Raw genomic sequence first — 18,597 nt, forward strand, 5'->3', positions numbered from 1 at the left:
ATAAAACGGTCATCTTGGTTAAGGCATTTTTATATTATCTTTGTTATAGAAGTCAAACTATAGCCTAATACAATGTTCTTTGAGCATCTGTCTGTCTTTCCAACCCCTACCTGACTCAAGACTGGCATGTAAATTCCATTAGAGTAGGGGCTGTGTTTAGCTCACTGTAAATAGCTTCTTGAACAGTGTCTGGCACACTAAACATTCAATAAGTGTTTGTTGAATGAAGGAAAACCATCAACATAATGCAGGGCCTTGTTTAGTGCTGCCCTGAGGAAGCTGGTCAGTATAAGTAAGTGATGGGTACAGCAATATGCTCTGTGTGTGGTTGGTTTTCTATTCTGACTGAATCACAAAGGCAGGATACAACCTGCTATTCCCATTATCTGAGAAGCATAAATACTTGTAAGATGGCTGTGTGTTGCTTTTGTAATTTAAATGAAAACTCCCAAGTAAAGTTCATTGTTGTAATGAAATCAGGTCACAGAGTCATGGAAAACTGTGACAAGGTTCACAGTGATGAGGAAAGGTCACAAGTCTCATGCTAAGCACAGATGGAGAGAAGAAGCTTGTATGCTGAGATCTTGAGATGTGTGGCTGAGATGTGCATCAGTTCGGATGGCAAAAGCTGATAGCTGGAAGAACCACAGACAAAGAATTGCACAAACTGAGTCAAAATGAAACAGAAACGTATCACAGGGTATCAGTAAGATGCTTGGGGGTAAATGCTGCAGACAGAAAGCCACTGAGTTCCCGGGTGAGTAAGAATATAAAGAGTTATAGTTACCAGGATAATATTTTTGGTATCAAATATCTTTTTTATGCTATTGTGTTTTGATCACTTTAATTACACAGATCAATTAACGCAAACAATATATAAACATATATAGTAATGAGATACTGTAGACCTGGGATTAAACCACCTTAATTTAGAAATGTTCTATTTCCTGAGTGATGGAAGTTGCAAAGATTAGGCTATCTTGCCATACTACACCCCCTTGGGTGTGATATTACTGAAATAAAACAAGTCAAGATTTGTTTAGTCATTTTATAATATATATGTAACTTCTGGTAATAGTTACTGGTATGAGGTTTCTCTTTGTTGAATAATTAGCTAAAGAGTTCAAGGGAACTTTCTTAATAATTTGTCTCTTTGCTTTAAAATTTCTCAGTAACCATAATTTCTCCTTTCTAGAAACATACTAACATTTATATTCAAAGCACAAGGGACAGCTTTAAGATTAGGACAAAGCACTGAAAATTAGTAACAACAGTTACTTACTTCTCTGTCTTGTGCCTAACTATTGCTTGAATTTTGGTGAGGCCTCTGGTCATGTGTACTAGCTATGTTGGAATGACTGGAGGGTGGGGTGACAATACATGTGACCTTTTTACGGTGGCTCACTTATCTGAACATTTCATGTTGAGGCCACACTATCATTTCAGATAGGTTCCAGGATGTATTTCAAAGGGATCAGAATATGGTCTCATAAAACTCCTTCCCTAGGGGAAATCAAGGCTTTTCCCATTTAGCACTTTTTTTTTTTTTTTTTTTTTTTTGTCCAAAGGTACTTTAAGTAAAGACTATGGGCACAGGTCCCACCTTTGGTGAATTTTATCATGTTCAAATGAAGTAATTTATGCACAGAAATAAATACCTTGTAAACTACAAAAATGTAAACAAACATACGGATTATTGTGATAATAACTTCATTAGAAAAGGAGGCAGCTTGGTGTAGGGTATAAGAATTTCAGGCTGGGGGCGCCTGGGTGGCCCCGCTGGTCTCTTGGTTTCAGCTCAGGTTGTGATCTTGGCTCTGAGCTGAAGGGTGTGGAGTCTGGGATTCTTTTTCACTCGGCCCTCTCTCCCCCTCCCCCGTACTTGCACTATGCGCTCTCTCGCTCTCTCGCACACACTCTCTCTCAAAATAAATAAACAAACAAACAAAAAAAGAATTTCAGGTTGGGGTGGGTAGGGAGGCCTGGCTGGCTCAGTGGGAAGAGCCCATGACTCTTGGCCTCTGGGTTGTGAGTTCAAACGCCATGTTGGGTGTAGAGATTACTTAAAAAAATAGATAAACTTTGGGGCGCCTAAGTGGCTCAGCTGGTTAAGCGTCAGACTTCCTGCTCAGGTAGCCATCAAATGATTTGTGAGATCAACCCTGCATCTGCAGTCAGCACAGAACCTGCCTCAAATCCTGTCCCCCTCTCTCTTTCTGCCCCTCCCCCGCTCACTCTTTCTCTCAAAAATACACATTAAAAAAATTAAAAACACAGATAAACTTAAAAAAAAAAAAGAATTTCAGGCTGGAAGTCATGGACCCTATTATTACATTAAGAAGAAGGGTGGGCCCTTCCCTGGAGAGGGAAGGATAGAGGTCATTTTGAGGGAGGATAAACCGGAGGCTCCAGGTATGGAGATGACTATTAAAAATCAGCATAGTTGGGAGGTTTCATTCCCTGGAAGAGTGGTTTGATTTTATAATAACTGCTGCCTAGACAAGATCCATGCATGGTGGCACAAAGTGAAACTTCAAAAACAAGCTAGGACTATACATTTGTTTCATTGGGTGGCTCAGATAAAGAACCCTAATTGTACTGGGTTTACTTACTGAAGAGAGGATTATGCTTAGTGAAATACATACGTCATTAATCAAAGCTTAAAAATATTAAAATAAAAAAGGAAGATACTATACTCTCATCACTTCTGAAATAGAGTCTTTGCCAAGGTGTTAGTACTGCAGAAAATAAACCTCAGCTTAGAATCTTCCTGAAATGCAAAGCGTGCTTTCTTTGTGCTGTTTCCCTGTACACTCAACACAGTGTTTTGGAAACCTTCAGTTATCTAAATTCCCATCAGGTGACATTGTTTAATCTAACATTCCCTCTTTCGTATATGAAAACAGCTCTAAGGACAAACCGCAGAGATGCTTTGAACTCTTTCTCTTCTGGTGGTTGGGAGGGAATTTCCAATCTCACTCTCTTTCCTTTGCCTTCCCAACCCCTCCCCCCTCCCCGCACCCCCTACCACAAGTAGGTGAGGAAAGGCTTCTGGCTGCTTTCCTCCAACCCACTCCCGCACTCCCTACCACAAGTAAGGGCTCACCAGGGGAAAGAACCTTTGACCTTGGTCAAGAAAAGTACCTGTCTAATCAGTGAGCTTATTAGGCCACCAGGAGTCCACATGTGTAAAAGTTACTTGGAATGAACTTTTTTTCTTTGGTGTGAAAATTTAGGTCTCTGGTATTGGGAGGAAAAAAAAGACTGCTTTAGAATAATACACCTATTTCAAATATTGTCATGAAAGCATAAAAACAGAACCCTTCTTAAAAAGGCTGCAGAAAATATGATTTTACTTTCAAGACAGCAATAACTGAAAAAAACAAAAAGGTTTCTTTCAGGTCAAATCTTAAAAAGGTCCTAGGCTTATACAAAAGTCTAAGACTCCAACCCCCGCTTTCAGAGGGCCTTAGAAAGATTAACACATTTGTTTTAAAAGCTGGTGCCCCTCTTTTCAAAAAACAACCCGTTGCACTCCTCTTCTCATATTGTCACATTATCACTCAAATAAGTTATACTTTATAAACTGCTTTGATGTGGTACACACATGCAAAAAGTATACAAAGTGGATAAACTTCTACTGTCAATGCTGCCGTAGAGGTATATATTTAGTAAACATTTAGTTACATTATTTTATTTTTGTGAAATGAGAACTGATCGACCAAACCTTTCAAACAGACCCACCAGACGATAAATACCACCATATGTTTGATTCACAGTACATTTGGGCATAAACACTTCAATTACAGCTTTGTGTTTAGTATCAAAAACCTTTTCTTGTGTGCGTGTGTTTTCTCTACAGATCCCGTGCTCTGGATTACATTTTGAAAATCGCTTATTACAGATAAAGCCCCTTTCCAGGTACGTTTCCGAGAAACATATGTATTTATGCACACAAAGGTGTGTGCAGATCTTTTCACAAACAAATGTCCATATGATGCCTGCGCCGCGCTCCCCTGCACATGCCCACCGCGTGGTGTGCCCAGCCGGCCACCCCGCGCAGCCGGGGTGCCCACGGGGACAAGCTGCCCCCGAATACGCGGTAGCCCCGCGGGGCCTCCCCAGGAAAGTTAACCGGCGTTTTCACACCGGCTGCGGCGCGAGCCTCCCCGCCCCCACCGGGCCTCGGGCTGCCGGGCCAACACCCAGGCCGCCCCGCACCAGACAGCGTGCGTCGGTGGGGGCGGGGCGGCCAGTGCCCCGGCGGCGCCTCTCAGCGCCTGCGGGTCTTTATTTTTAAAAGACTGCGCCGCACTCGTACAGCCCCCAGCGCCGCCAGGGCGGGCGGGAGAGAGAGGAGCGAGGCCGGCGGAGGCCCCCCCGCCGCGCCGCCGCCTCCTCCCCCGCCCCCCCCCAGTCCGCGGCGCCCCTCCCCCGCCGGCCCCTCCCCCGCGCGCCCGCCCGGCGCAGGCCGCTCGGGTTTGTTTTGCTGCGCGGCCGCCGCCGCCGCGGGCCTCGCGAGCTCATTTGTGCCTGGCTGGTCCCCATTCCTCTCTCCCCAGTGTTGAGTGTCTGAGCCGTTGGCTGCTCCGAACCGTTTGGCTCTTTCCCTTAGTAACAGCTTTTACCTTCTGCCTCAATTCCTCTCCCCGCTCGCGCCCTTCCCCCGCGCGCCGCCTCCCCCCGCCGCCGGCCGCGTGCGCCCCCGCCCCTCCCCCCGCGGCGGGAGCACCTCCGCTCGCCACCTGGGGACCCGCGCCGCGCTCCCCGCCCCCGCCCGCCCGGCGCCCATCCCCCGCGCCCTCCGCTCGCCGGGGTTATAATTGCCTCTCACCCCCCGGAGGGGTTATTTTGGGGGTGGTTGGAGGCGGCGGCGGCGGCGGCGGCGAGGAGGGGAATTTCCTTGTGCCTCCATTCCCGGGAGGGGGGAGCGGCGTCGGAGGCCACCGTTTCCAGGTAAGCGCTGGGGGCCGGACCCCGGGGTGGGGGCGGCCGCGGGCCGGGGCGGGGGGCGCGGGCGGAGGCGGCTGGGGGGCGCTGGGCCGCGGGGGGATGGGCACAAGTGGAACATGCATTTTTCAACTTGGCCCTTTGGCGAGCTGGGGTTTTGGTGGGGGAGGGGAAGGCAGGGAAGGCATTTAGGGTGCCCCATCCCCCCTTTTTCCTCTCAGGCTTCTTTGAAATGCTCACGTGCCTGCCCACCCCCTACCCTTTCCTGATCTCGGGGATCCTCACCCTTATGTTGTCCCCGAAAATGTGCGCCTCGGCCTTCTCCCCCGCTTCCACCCTTCGTGCATTTACACCCCCTTTTTGTGTGTGTGTGTGTGTGTGTGTATGTGGGGGGAGGCTTTCAGGAAAGAATTTGCAGCAAATTGAATCAAGGAGCCATCATGAGGCCGACTCTTTTATAGCCTATTTTTAGCAGAGGAGAGGGATCTTTTCGGTGCACGTTATTCTGTTAGCAATGGAAATCTGCTCCCCTCCCCAGGCGCGTCCCCGGTGCAGGCGCGGCGACCCGGGTTGGCGTGCTGGGGGCTGCGGGCGGCTGTTGGGGCCGCGCGTCCCGGGCGGGGGCGCTGGCGGGGGAGGGGCGCGCGGCCGCGGGGCCGCACTCCCGGACGTGTTTATTTGTAACTTAGTGCCTTTTATCGTCTTAAGGAGGTATTTGCTAGAGCCTCTTTGAAGTTGGGTTCAGAAGTGTAGAATTGGCAAAGTTATTGCCAGCTTCCTGGTAAGTTTTGGGTGGCACAAAGTCACATTATTTTCTGACAGTGTAAAGGCCACGTTGTGAGGGTGGTTTCTCGGTAACTTCCTCTTTGCAACCGATGTCATTTTTTTTTTTTTTTAAACAGAAGCCGACTTTTATTCAAGTGAAATTATTAATCTTAAATGGCAGCTCGAGGGAAACCATGCATGTGTTAACATGTTCAGTATTTTTGGAAGTTCCTAATTTGCCGAAAGAGGCATCACTTTGCCGTGGCAACCGAGATTAAATTTAGGTTGTGAAAATGGTGTTTCATGTAAAATTTCGGTTGAAATGGCTCTTAAAGAATGCTCCTGTTACTAAGTTACCTCATAACATTCTCTAAAATAATTTGGTGATTACAAATGACAAGTGCTGAGACCTAGTTAAAAGCTAGATTTTCTCAGTGTCTGGAGTTTACTTAGAATCTTGGACTGTGCACCAAGGTGAAGAGTTTTAGTACGTATGTCATTTACAGTTGACTTAGGGAAGTTTACTGTTGGCTTCCTTGTTTTCCATACAAGAACCTTATGCTGATTTAAATAAGCTTGTTAGTAAAATGTGGTGGGTGAAATGATGGGTGATTTCTAGTCTGAATTGCCTGACCTCCCCTCCCCCCATGTAATTAAGTAATGGTTTTTCTCCTCCATTTTTCCCAAAGACTTCTTTATCAGATTGCATAGTATAAGGCCCCTGTGGTGTTTTCATCTACTTACTAAACCAAATTATAAAAAATATAGTAATTACACATTGAAGATACAGTGAGTGACTTTTTGGCTTTCTCAGTGTAGTTCATTTTCATTTTTGTTAAATAAGACCTGTGCTACATTGGTGTTTGTTAGTAATCCTTATTTCCAGGGACTGTATGTTCTCACCATTTTAAGAAGTTTGTAGGCTAGGGAAATAGGGCAGCTTTGTCTCCATGAAAACAGTGTGTTTGTTGGGGTGTATCATGGGAGTTCATGGCAAGCAAGCTTGAGAAATCATTGAGGGTTCTAGAAATAGTTAGCATTTACCTGTGAAGGAAGGGTGGCAAAAAGAAAACATGCCTACGAGTAGTTAGGCGTGAGATGTGTGTTTATACTTTTTGCTCTGAAATTGTGGTTTTTCTGCCTGTTTGGAATATGATTTTTTTCCCCCTGTGTTGCTATAATGCATTGTGTGATCTATGTAACCACAACCATTAAATCCACAAATAACTACTCTTTTTTGCTATTTGAATAGTTAGAATGAGATCTATAGGGCAAAATGGTACACTGTATGGAGGATGAAAACCATATGTAAGTGGAAGAAGTTTCCCTTACTGTTACAGAACTTAATGGACTTGTTAATGACTTAAAAATTGTTGCAAAGCTCACCATCAGTTTATAAAATGCTTTTCTTGCATATACCAACTTCAGTTATTAATTTGGGAGATGTGGTATATGTGGAGTGGCCCCTTGTGGAGGTTGTATTTTTGCATTGGTTGTCTCAAAGAAGTGTTAGACATTTTAATAACTTTTTACGTGTGTCCATGAATTTTTTTGTTACTTGTGTTTTCAACATCTAATTAAGGTTTATCATGATTATCATGATAGTGCCTACCAGGAAAATAAGTACTTCCTGAGAGCCTTTCAAGCTAATAAGCAGAAAGGGCAAAAGCTTAATATAAATATAGGGGTTACTGATAAAAAGAGATGTGACTAATGAACCTTTGTAATGACAACCTGTTGAATAAATACATCTGTTCCTACATAGCGATGATGTTTAAGTACAACCTTGTCAGCTGAGTAGCTGACACAGGAGTTTTAAGATTTACTCCAACAGTATTACTACAAAGAATTTCTGACTTAATGTATTTTGATGGAGTTAGTAGAAATAATTTGTTGGGTTTACTCAATTCCTGTGTCTTTTATATAAGAATTGAGAGGAAGGGTGCCTGGGTGGCTCAGTCAGCAACCGACTTCGACTCAGGTCATGATCTCACAGTTCACGGGTTCGAGCCCTGTGTCAGGCTCTGTTGCTGAATGCTTGCTCGGAGCCTGGAGCCTGCTTCGGATTCTGTGTCTCCTCCTCTTCTACACCTCGTACGCTTATGCTCTGTCTCACTCTGTCTCTCAAAAATAAATAAATGTAAAAAGAAAATTAGAAAAAAAAGAATTGTAAAGAATGTGAGTGACAGGGGAGAGAGATGGCAGAAATATTGGCACTGTGGGACTGTATTTTTCTAGTATATGCGAATTTGACTTATTTCACAAATAACATTTGTAGTTTGTCACTGAAATACAAAAAAAATCAGCTAACAGAGCCATTTATACATCCCCATAGTGTAGAGGGGTTAGGACCCAGGGCTGTATAGTAGTGAGTTAGTAAGAGTATGGTCCAGTTTGGAGACCATCATGGTGGTATCGCCTGTTCTATCACCAACAGAAACTTGAATTAAAAAAAAACTGATGCTGGAGAGGTTTACTCTCCAACACCTGCAGGATTAGACTCTGTAAGAGTACAATTAATTGCCCTGTTATGAAGAGCCAGAGGAAAGAGACTTTGCTTGGGTTATGATCTAGGAAAGGTGTGAGGTGCTTTCTGTGTCATGTATACCTCAGGCTAATCTTATGAAGTGGGTAGTACTGGATCTGTGGATGATGAAACAGAGGTGCAGAGTTAATTCCCTTGTCCTAGGCCACAGAATGATCAAATGATGCATTAGGGTTCTAATGTAGGTCTAAGTCCTAGTCTGTGCTCGTTCTGGATGAGTGTAGCTGTGCCAGATTTTTCCAGCTGTTTTGTCAGATGTCCTTGGAAAAAATTAGCGTTTATAATTCTGTAGTTGGGCATCTCTATTAACTGGGTCAAGTAATTGCATGGATAAATGAAATTCATAGGAATCCTACCTACATCGTCTTTAACTCTCTAGAACCATTTAATAAGATGCAATCCTCTTGCCAACGGCTCTGTTTCCTACCTTTAAGATGGACAACAGTGAAGTAGCCTTTCCAAGTACTGCCAGTAGAAAAAAGAAAATATGGTTCCATGCCTAAAATTAAGATGGAAAAGCAAGTAAGAGTATGTTTAATTATCCTCGTCCTCAGAGTATGTATTCCTCAAAACTTGTGTAAGAATGTCACGTTAAGTCTTTTTGTGTAGCATAGTGTTCCATCGGGGGTCTTTGAGGCAAACTGCCTGGGTTCAAACTCCAGCTCCATTCCTTACTGCCTATGCAACCTTAAGGGGAGTGACTCCCTCTTTGTTTCCTTTCTGCATGATGTGGACTGTCAGCTTCTAGAGTTGAAAAGATTGAGAGAATTGTATGTGTAAGGTGCTGAGAATAATACTTGACATACAAGTATCATGGAAATGTAAGCTGTTAAAGATGATGATGTTGGGTTTGGATTTGAAGTTTGCTTCTTTGTATTACATTTTATTTGTTCTTTATTTTAGTGGGGCCGTGTCATAGAAAATATTTAGTAGTTTTATTTCCTGAGTTTCCTGGGTAAAATATTTGAAATAAACTTAATGTATTTGCTCTTGAACTTGTGATTGAAGACTTAACCTTGAAGAATTAGATTTGATTTTAAAACTAGGAACAATTTCAAGCATTGTATGGTGACAGTGCTAGTGCTGGGTCTTTCGCCTTTTTTTTTTTTTTTTTTTTCTTTTTTTGAGAATGAGGGTGTGTGCCTGAGCACCCAAGTTAGGGAGGGGTAGAGAGAGGGAGGGAGAGAATCCTAAGCAGTCTCCACAGCCATCGACAAGGGGACTTGGGGCTCCATCTCATGACCCTGGTATCATGACCTGAGCTGAAATCAAGAGCTGGATGTTTGGGGTACGGAGGCGCCCCCAGTGTTGGGTCTTTTGCCTGACTTTTATTGCTGTTCTTTTGTTACTTGGACTTTTTAAATCTCCCACCATTTGGAACATTTTCCAACTCTTTAAATAAAGGAATTTTGTTTTCCAGGGCTGGATCTGGCAAGTACCTAGGATCTCCTTTTTAGATTGAAGTGATGACTTTAAGTGGATCATTGTTTTCTGTAGCCTTGACCTTTCACCTGTGTTCTTGTTCCATATTTTCAGCTGCTGTCAAGACAGTTCTACTTGGAAGTTCTGTTGCTCTGATACATTTCTAAGCATTGTCTTATTTTCACTTACCATTTTTACTATTAATTCAGCAGTGATGTTAACTACTAATAGAATTTATGGGTCAGGACCACACAGCTGCTTTGACAGGGACTTGGACAATCTGAGTGGCTGATACCTTGATTTTAACAGTGAGGAAGCCAAGGCTCAGTAGTAAGGGGCGCACAGAGGGGTTTAGGCCCCGTGTGTCTGATTCTAGGCCAGTGTTCTTAGCTAGCAGTCTACTGCTTCACAGTGAATGAACGAAAGACCGAATGAATGGTTTTAGGTCTGGATTATTGCATTAATTTTCTAGTAGGTTGCTCTGAGCAGGCTTTCTTCTCCATTCTGTGTTCTGTAACTGCTTGGCAGTGTGATTTATTTAAAATACTGATTTCATCGTGTCAGTTCCTTTGCTGTGGAGAACCCATAATGGCTTCCCTTTGCCAACTGGATAGGGTTCATAAGCTTCAGTCTGGCTTTTTAAGGCTCTATTTTACCTATTCAGCTATAGTTCCCTCTCTTCTCCCAACTGTGATTCTGGCCTGCCTATCAGATACTGCAGTTTTGCATACACATTACTCTTCTGCTTTTCACTCATGCTTGTCCTTCCCTTTGTCTTTTTTATAGTCTAGTTTCAGTCCACCTTCCCTGAAGCTGTTTCTGGCTATCTCGACTCAGGATATTTCTTCACTGAGATACCATTGTGTTTAACGACTATCACAACCTCCATAATTATTATTTCATGGGTTTGTTTATCCTAGCCCCAACTACATGTTACATTTCTTGAAGGAAAGGGCTTTTTTTCTTCTGGTATTAGCAGAATTTTTGATTTTTGTACCATACTATCTTCATATTACAATGGATTGTTTCTTTCTACAAGTGCTCATGGTAAAATAAGTGGTGATGGGTCCTATACTACTGTTGATGTGGCCGAAGCTTCTGTTGGACTTAGACCTTCAAGGTTGAGGTGTGCTGTAGCAGCACTTAACTGTTAATTGGAATTTTAATGCTACCAGTGTTGACAAGGAAGAGAAAAAAATCTTGGTCCTGGAATTGTAGCCATGATTTTGGTGAGGAACCTAGTCTAGTTGGGAATCCTGTCACCCTAAGTTGGCTTTATTTGGGTGTATTTGTGGCAGTTATAATGAAACTTAGGATTTTGTACTTTATTTTCTTAACCTCTCTGGCTTTTTTGCTCATTATTTTCTCTGTAGTGTGCCTAAATAAGATTGTGTTTTTAGCATCTTGACCACATTGGAGTCTCATTTGAGTCATTACTGTGAGGGTATTAACATTCAGTGTAGAGTGTGTCTATTTTATGGTGTAGGTGGGTTCAGTCTACCAGAAGAAAGTTACCATAACCGTCTCTTCAGTAGGTTTTTATGGTAAGGCTGGGTGCCATATTAGTTCTTCACAACCTGGGTAATTTATTCTAAAGCAACTAATTTGGTATTATATCCTGTTGAATTTTTAAATATTTAAATATGAGGTTCTCAGCATGATTTTATTTGCATCAAACAAAATGAGCTGCTTGTCCCCCTGCTTTCTAAGAGCTTATACTTTTTTATTTTTTTAATTTCTTGAGAGAGAGACAGAGCACCAGTGGGGGAGGGGCAGAGAGAGAGGGAGGCACAGAACCCCAGGCAGGCTCCAGGCCCTGAGCTGTCAGCACAGAGCCCCACGCGGGGTTCAAACCACAAGATCATGACTTGAGCTGAAGTTGATACTTAACTGACTGATCCATCCACGTGCCCCTGTAAGAGCTTATTGTAATTTAGAATTAATACAAACTGTATAGGTCGTGTTGAAAGACCAACAATTAAATTTCAGTAAATATACAAAGAGTATCCAGATTAAAGAATGTGAGATGAATACTTTGAATGAGGAAGAATAGGTAGTGAATGTTTAAACTGAGGAGTTTGCCATCTGTTTTCCTCTTAAGCAATTGTAAGTTTTTTTCAGGTGGTAGAACAGAGGAGAACATGGAAAGCAAGGGTCAGAGATGGTGCTTCCAGTCTCTTAATAGAATAATTCTTTTTCATATAAAATTGTACTCTGGACTCTCAAACATTTTTTTTTTTTTAATGAGACGTTTAAAATTTTAAATACCTTAAAAGCAGTGAATAATTTTTACTTTTTAGGAACTAGATACCAGTGTACTTCTTGATATCTATTTTGTCCGAGTTCAAAGGTGGTAATTAGTCCTTTTCTTTCATTTTTTTCCATTGTGTCCTTTCCAGCACTTTGTGTGATAGGACTTTGTAATGAGATAGATAATCAGTTAAGTGGATATTTGCTGCTTTGTTGTTACTGTTAACCACTTAAATGGTGGCTAGTATATTAATATGGATTCAGTATTAAGCAAATAAATTTTTATCATTTTTTGCAAAGCCATAGTTACAAGGGTAAATCATTTAGTTTTTAGAAATGCAACTGAAGAGGTTCAAATGAAGTGTTATGTAAAGCTAGTTCATCCTTTCAAGCAATACTTGTATAGTCAATTCCTGTGTTAAAATTTGGAGATTCTGTCATTTATGTAATTTTTTTGAGGGAGATCTACATGGAAAATATGCTTAATGGCTAAAAATCTATAACCTTACATAGAATAATAGAAAGCATTTGGCATTAGCATAAGCAGACACCTCCAGAGAATTTATAGTAATGGTATATTTTGCTAGTTACCTTCAACTGCTAGTAGAATACAGCTTATGGGTTAGTGAGAGGTGTTTTATGCTTTCCTCTTAATTTGAACAAGCTAATTGGGTAGAATGTATACTGATTTTGTTCCATTTCTATTTTTTGGCTATCAGATGTCATTAACTTTCAGTATAAGGCAATTGGGTCATCTGCTTTGGGTTTCTGAAATAAGGTAATGGAAATAGATAATGAATGAATTTCCTTAATGTCTTTTTTTCCCTGTGTAATTGTTCTTTTATGGAATAGAATTTATCATACATGTGTGAATTTTTAGATGCTATATGTAGCTTTAGTATAGTTCTTAGGCACCTTTTATACTTAAGTTTTCTCCCACTAAAGTAATGGGTTTTCTTTAAATCACCTTTCTCTGTTTTTTTTAGTAAACAGTGTATCTTTGTGAGATCCTAGACTGAGTTTAGGATTGCAGTCTGTTAACTGTGTCAGGGAAGTAGTTTTCCTATTCTGTGAGAACTAACAGGCCCTCATGGTTGGGGGATTACTTCTTTGACCTTGGCTTTCCTTTTATCCTGCTAGCAGAGGTCACCAGTTTTAACATCTGTTGAGAGTTGTTTTGTGTGAAGTGTTCCTTTACAGATTTGTTTAGAATTAATGTTTATAACTTTCTTGTTAGTATTTATAGGTTCTCAAAGATACATTTAAGTGAAAAAACAGGCAGAGGATGTTGTAGTCTGCTGCCATTTTAGCTTGCAAAAGGGGAGAAGGGCAGTGAGGAGGACACAGACATGATGGGAGAGTGTATGAGTTGTGTGTATGTATGTTTGTTTTACGTGTTTAGGATGACTACAGAAAGATACACAAGAGACTAGTAACAGTGATTTTAGGGGGTGAGGTTGGGATGGGGAGATCATGTGGTCAGATGTGGGAGAAACTTATTTTCATGTATAACCTTTTGAACTGTTTGAATCTTGCTATGTCAGTATTACCATTTTATAAAAAGTATTGATTGTGAAAAATCAAGGCATCCGGTTAAGAATTCTTAATCTTTCTATTTCTTTCAATTTGGACAGTCAGAAGAAGAGAGAAAACTTAATTTTTCCTATGCTTCTCAGACAGTTCTTGAAGAGCTGGAATTGTGTATATTTCTGCAAACACTTAATTTGTCAGATTTGTTGGGAAAATTAGAGCCACTGAGTATGATTAAAAAGTGTTGGTCTGTTCCATGATTGGGTCAGCAGACCACTTGAACTATTTAGTAATAGTGACTTGGTGATTTTCAAGTCCTATCCAAAGTCGATAATTAGAAATTCAGTGCAAATATTAGAAGGAGACACTGGTTGTACAGATGTATGTAGGTGTTGTCTGATTTCAGAGGTGTTTTGCCAAGGGTTTGGAAATCAGGTGAAAATTGTATTTCTCATAGTTTAGTGGTTGATTTTTAATAATTGTGATAGTTTTTGGTATAATGGGATTTGTGGAACTGGGTTTTGATACTACACAATCCCTGACTTGGGAATTTACATGTGTGTATAAGTTGGCGTCACTTGTAATTGTTCATTGAATGTTTAGTTTATTCTAAAGGGTGTTCTAGTTGTGCTCCTCATTTTCAACTAAGCTGGAAAGTCTCAGAGAAAGGTAGCATCTGTTTTTGTGCCTTTAATTCTGCTTCACTGTGACTTGACAGTGTGACCTGCTTCCCTGGGAGCAGTGCTTCTCTCTTTAGTGATAAGATTGCTAGGCAGGGTAAGTGTCTGATCTTGGGCAGTTAACTCTTACTGTAGTATGTTGCTGTGGCGAAGAGCTCGGTTGTCTGGAGTCCGGCATGGCTGGTTTGTCACCCCTACTTATTAGTTGTATGGCTCTGGAAAATTAGGTAATTCCAGTTTCCACTCTGAAAAATGGAAATAAGGAGTAATTAATACATGCGTCATGGAACACTTGTGAGGATTCAAGTGTGAATATGTGTAAAGCAGTTACCATAGGGCCTGGCACATGGGAAGTAATGCTTGCTACTACTTGGTGGCTTTGTTAAGTGCAGCAGTAACAGCTGTAGAGAGAGGCAGAAAAGTGACACTCCCCCTTGTAAACCTGTCAGGGCTTCCTGTGGCAACTGCAGAGAACTGGATGGCCAGAATTCCCAGTTCTGTATTTTGTGACTGAGCTTTTGTTGCTCACTCTTCTTTTTCTTTTTTTAATCTGGAAGCTATTTTATTTATTTAATTTTATTTTTTATTTTTTAAATTTACATCCAAATTAGTTAGCATATAGTGCGACAATGATTTCAGGAGTAGATTCCTTAGTGCCCCTTACGCATTTAGCTCATCCCCCCCTCCCACAACCCCTCCAGGAACCCTCCGTTTGTTCTCCATATTTATGAGTCTCCTCTGTTTTGTCCCCCTCCCTGTTTTTATATTATTTTTGTTTCCCTTCCTTTATGTTCATCTGTTTTGTCTCTTAAAGTCCTCATATGAGTGAAGTCATATTATTTTTGTCTTTCTTTGACTAATTTCACTTAGCATAATACCCTCCAGTTCCATCCATGTAGTTGCAAATGGCAAGATTTCATTCCTTTTGATTGCTAAGTAATGCTCCATTTTGTGTGTGTGTATGTGTGTGTGTGTGTGTACACACCACATCTTCTTTATCCATTCATCCATTGGTGGACATTTGGGCTCTTTCCATACTTTGGCTATTGTGGATAGTGCTGCTATAAACATAGGGGTGCAGGTGTCCCTTCAAAACAGCGCACCTGTATCCCGTGGATAAATGCCTAGTAGTGCAACTGCTGGGTTGTAGGGTAGTTCTATTTTTAGTTTTTTGAGGAACCTCCATACTGTTTTCCAGAGTGACTGCACCAGGTTGCATTCCCATGTTGCTCACTCTAAAATGAGAACTTGGGGGCGCCTGGCTGGCTCAGTCAGAGGAGCATGCGAATCTTGATGTGAGAGTCTTGATGTTGGGTGTAAAGATTGCTTAAATAAAAATAAAACTTAAAAAAATAAAAAGAGAATGTGTACTGTGTGCCTTTGTTATGTATCTAGTACATATATATATATTAAGTTTATTTATTTGGAGAGAGCACAGTGGGGAAAGGGTAGAGAGAGAGGGAGAGAGAATACCAAGCAGCAGGCTCTGTGCTGTCAGTGCAGAGCCCAATATGGTGCTTGAACTCACAGAATTGTGCGATCATGACCTGAGCTGAAACCAAGAGTTAGACGCTCAACTGATCGAGCCACCCAGGCATCCGTATATGTTGTTTTACAGTAATTTTTAAATATTTTTGGTTACCTCTTGATACTTCGAGAAAAAAAAAGTTACTGCTTTTCCTAAAAAAAAATAGTCTTTTTACTTTCTGGAATGGACTCTCCACTCCTTTTCTGTTCTCTGGGAAATGAAACACTCCTCTCTGGCTCCCCAGTGGATGTTGCTTGTATGGATCAGTTATTTCAAATATGCATGTTGCATGTTATGCAGACTTGGACTTTCACTGAGAAATATATAAGACATAACAGGATATGTATATGTGCAAAAATACTGAAGTTTTGCTTTAATGGCTAGTATAGGCATTTTCTATGATCTTTCATTTAAAAACATGCTTCTATAAATTTATGAATTGAAAATGACTTTATTTACCAAATTTAAAAAATACTGGTTTAAAGTAGTGTAGAACTGTAATTCTCTAAGTTTTATGGATTTAGAGTCAGTACTAAAAATTAGAATCAAATTGTCGTTGTGAATGATAGAGCATAGGTAAGTCACATTTATTGGTGCTGATTTCTTTAGTTTTCTGAGGCTCTGTTAGGATTCTGAAGTTCTAATCCTCCAAAGTGTGCATTCAAAGTAAGATACGAAGAATAAAGACATTTGATTGCTAATAAATGTGAATATAAGATTTTTGGGAGGATTAATCTGCCAACATCTCTGGATTAAGAACCCTGACTGCTTTTCATAAAGAATAGTAACAAAATAATAACCATTATAGTAAGATTTTTCTATTTCATTAGAGACGAAGTTTGTATAGATTGTCTTATAGTGTTTAAAAACTGACATACCACAACATTTTGGCTGAATGAAGCTACATCATCAGATTGAAGGTTAAGCTTCTTTCTGTGAGTCTTAAGTTGACATCCTGGCCTGTGACCACTAATCATCTGCTTCTAGCACAGATCTCCCTTTGAGTTACTTGTTGAGTCCTGTCTCACTAGGCAAAAGCCTTCTTTGGGAAGGCTTTCACCCATCTTTATCCTTAGCATCTGGTAGGTACAATGCTTGACACAGTATTTCAGTGGTATTTTAATAAATATTTGTATTTATAAATGTTTTAAAATTCATCAACAGATTTAACCAAGGGTGGTGCATTTAAAAGATAGTATTTTTACTTTTCTCTGAATGTTGTTGAAACAGGCAAGGTATTATGAAATGAAAAGAACAGAGAATTTACTTTAGAAGCTTTTGTGTTTTTTACCCTTTGTCTACTCATCTGTAGGAGAGTATTTTTTGTTTAAGTAGATAACAATCTTTTGTATCCATGGACCCTCTGCTTCTTGAACGTGGGTATGTTTTCTAATTTGGTGCTTCTCTACTTGCCTTGTTGCCTGTTTTTGAGTCCTATACTCATGAATAGCTGACTGTCTTTATTTCATCTAGTCTCGTTTGCCCTTCTTGCATTTTATTCTAGATGACTCATGTATGTATGTTCTGTAGTAGATAATATTGGTTGGTTCATTTGGTCTGACAAATCAACGTAGAGGTGATTTCCTACAAGTGAGAACTGGTAGTAACAGGAAAAGTGACTTTTTTTTTTTATTGTAACAGCATACTAATGACCTTTGATAAGTATGATAAGTGCATACAGTATAATTTACACAAATGCATCTGTTGTTTTATAGCATACATGGTGGAAACATTCTTATATGCTGTTTACTTTGGCACTATGAAAGATGCTCACTAAATGTCAGTTTTCTTCCCTATTCCCTATCCTGTGGGTTTTTCTTCACACTCAGGGTGAAATCCAAAAGTCCTTCCTTAGCTTGTCAGGAACCCCCCACCACATAATCTGCTCTGTGACCACCTCACAAACCTTCTCCTGTTTCACATTGCCCGTCTTCCCCTCGTTCACTGTGCCCAGACATACCAGCTCCATTCCCACTGAACAAGCTTGTTCCTGTCTCAGTGCCTTAATTGCTTTGCTCTCTGCCTCAGGCTTTGCCCTGAGATTGTCATATGGCTAATTTTTTTATGTCATTCAGATTTCACTTCCAGTGCCACCACCTGAGAGGTCACACTGAAATAGCTGCTCACTCCTTAGCCTTTTTCAGTTGCAGGACCCTCGTATTTTCCTCATAACATTTAGTCTCTCTGAAATAGCTTTGATCATTGTTTCTTTTTGTTTGTTTTATTCACCTCTGGAATTTACACTCCATGAGAACAGGGATGGGTTCTGTCTTGTCACTCCAGGACAAAACAGGACTGGTAGGTGTTCAGTAAATATTTGAGTGAATTGTTTGCTCAGAAATGCTTTTGTAACCAGCTGATAGCTTTAACTTGTTTCCTCCTTACAGTAGAATACTGGAAATAATTCATTAAAAATCAGCATTTAGGGGAGGGTCAAAAGAGGCTTATTGCATTTACTGTTTGGAATCCCAGGGATGTATATGTGAGTGCTGTATGCTTTTCTTGGAGGAACTACTACAGATGGTATTTGAATCAATCTGGAAGAAACAGGTAAATGGATAATTGATGAGCAAATTTGAATATGTGCTTCTGTTACCATAAAATGTTAGATTTTAAGAAGTTAACACTTTCGTTTTAAGTTAAAATACATATTTCATTCAAGTTATGTGATGAGAGCTAGATATTCCTATTTATGTTTTTTACAGGTTAAAGAGAGTCTGTAATTTGCTTTTAATTCCATTTACCTGTGCTATTCTGTTGTGATTAATCTAGGCTAACTTCACCAAGTTGGTATATGAATTAGAACTTGTAGGTGTACAATAGATAGTTCAAGTTAGCTTAAGCCAAAGAGAGGGATTCCTTGGCAATAGAATCCCAAAATGGATTGAACTGTGGGAAGAGCATGGGGTCTGCAAGGCTTTAGGCAC

At 40.8% G+C, this 18,597-nt stretch overlaps 1 protein-coding gene across 5 annotated transcripts in view; it reads left to right on the forward strand.

Moving 5' to 3' along the window:
- Positions 1-4,860: 4,860 nt before the first annotated feature.
- TBL1XR1 (TBL1X/Y related 1) overlaps positions 4,861-18,597 on the forward strand; it is a 173,436-nt gene continuing 159,699 nt past the window's right edge. Inside the window, exon 1 of one of the 5 annotated variants that reach the window (XM_027061401.2) lies at positions 4,861-4,956. The gene's annotated coding sequence lies outside the window, so the exon portion shown is untranslated. Of the gene's footprint in view, positions 4,957-5,017; positions 5,732-18,597 lie in introns of those variants that run through there. The other 4 variants (XM_053221197.1, XM_053221196.1, XM_027061402.2 and 1 more) reach the window with 4 other exon arrangements.

The sequence above is a fragment of the Acinonyx jubatus genome, chromosome C2 (genome assembly GCF_027475565.1).
Source record: "Acinonyx jubatus isolate Ajub_Pintada_27869175 chromosome C2, VMU_Ajub_asm_v1.0, whole genome shotgun sequence".
Classification (NCBI taxonomy): Eukaryota; Metazoa; Chordata; class Mammalia; order Carnivora; family Felidae; genus Acinonyx; species Acinonyx jubatus.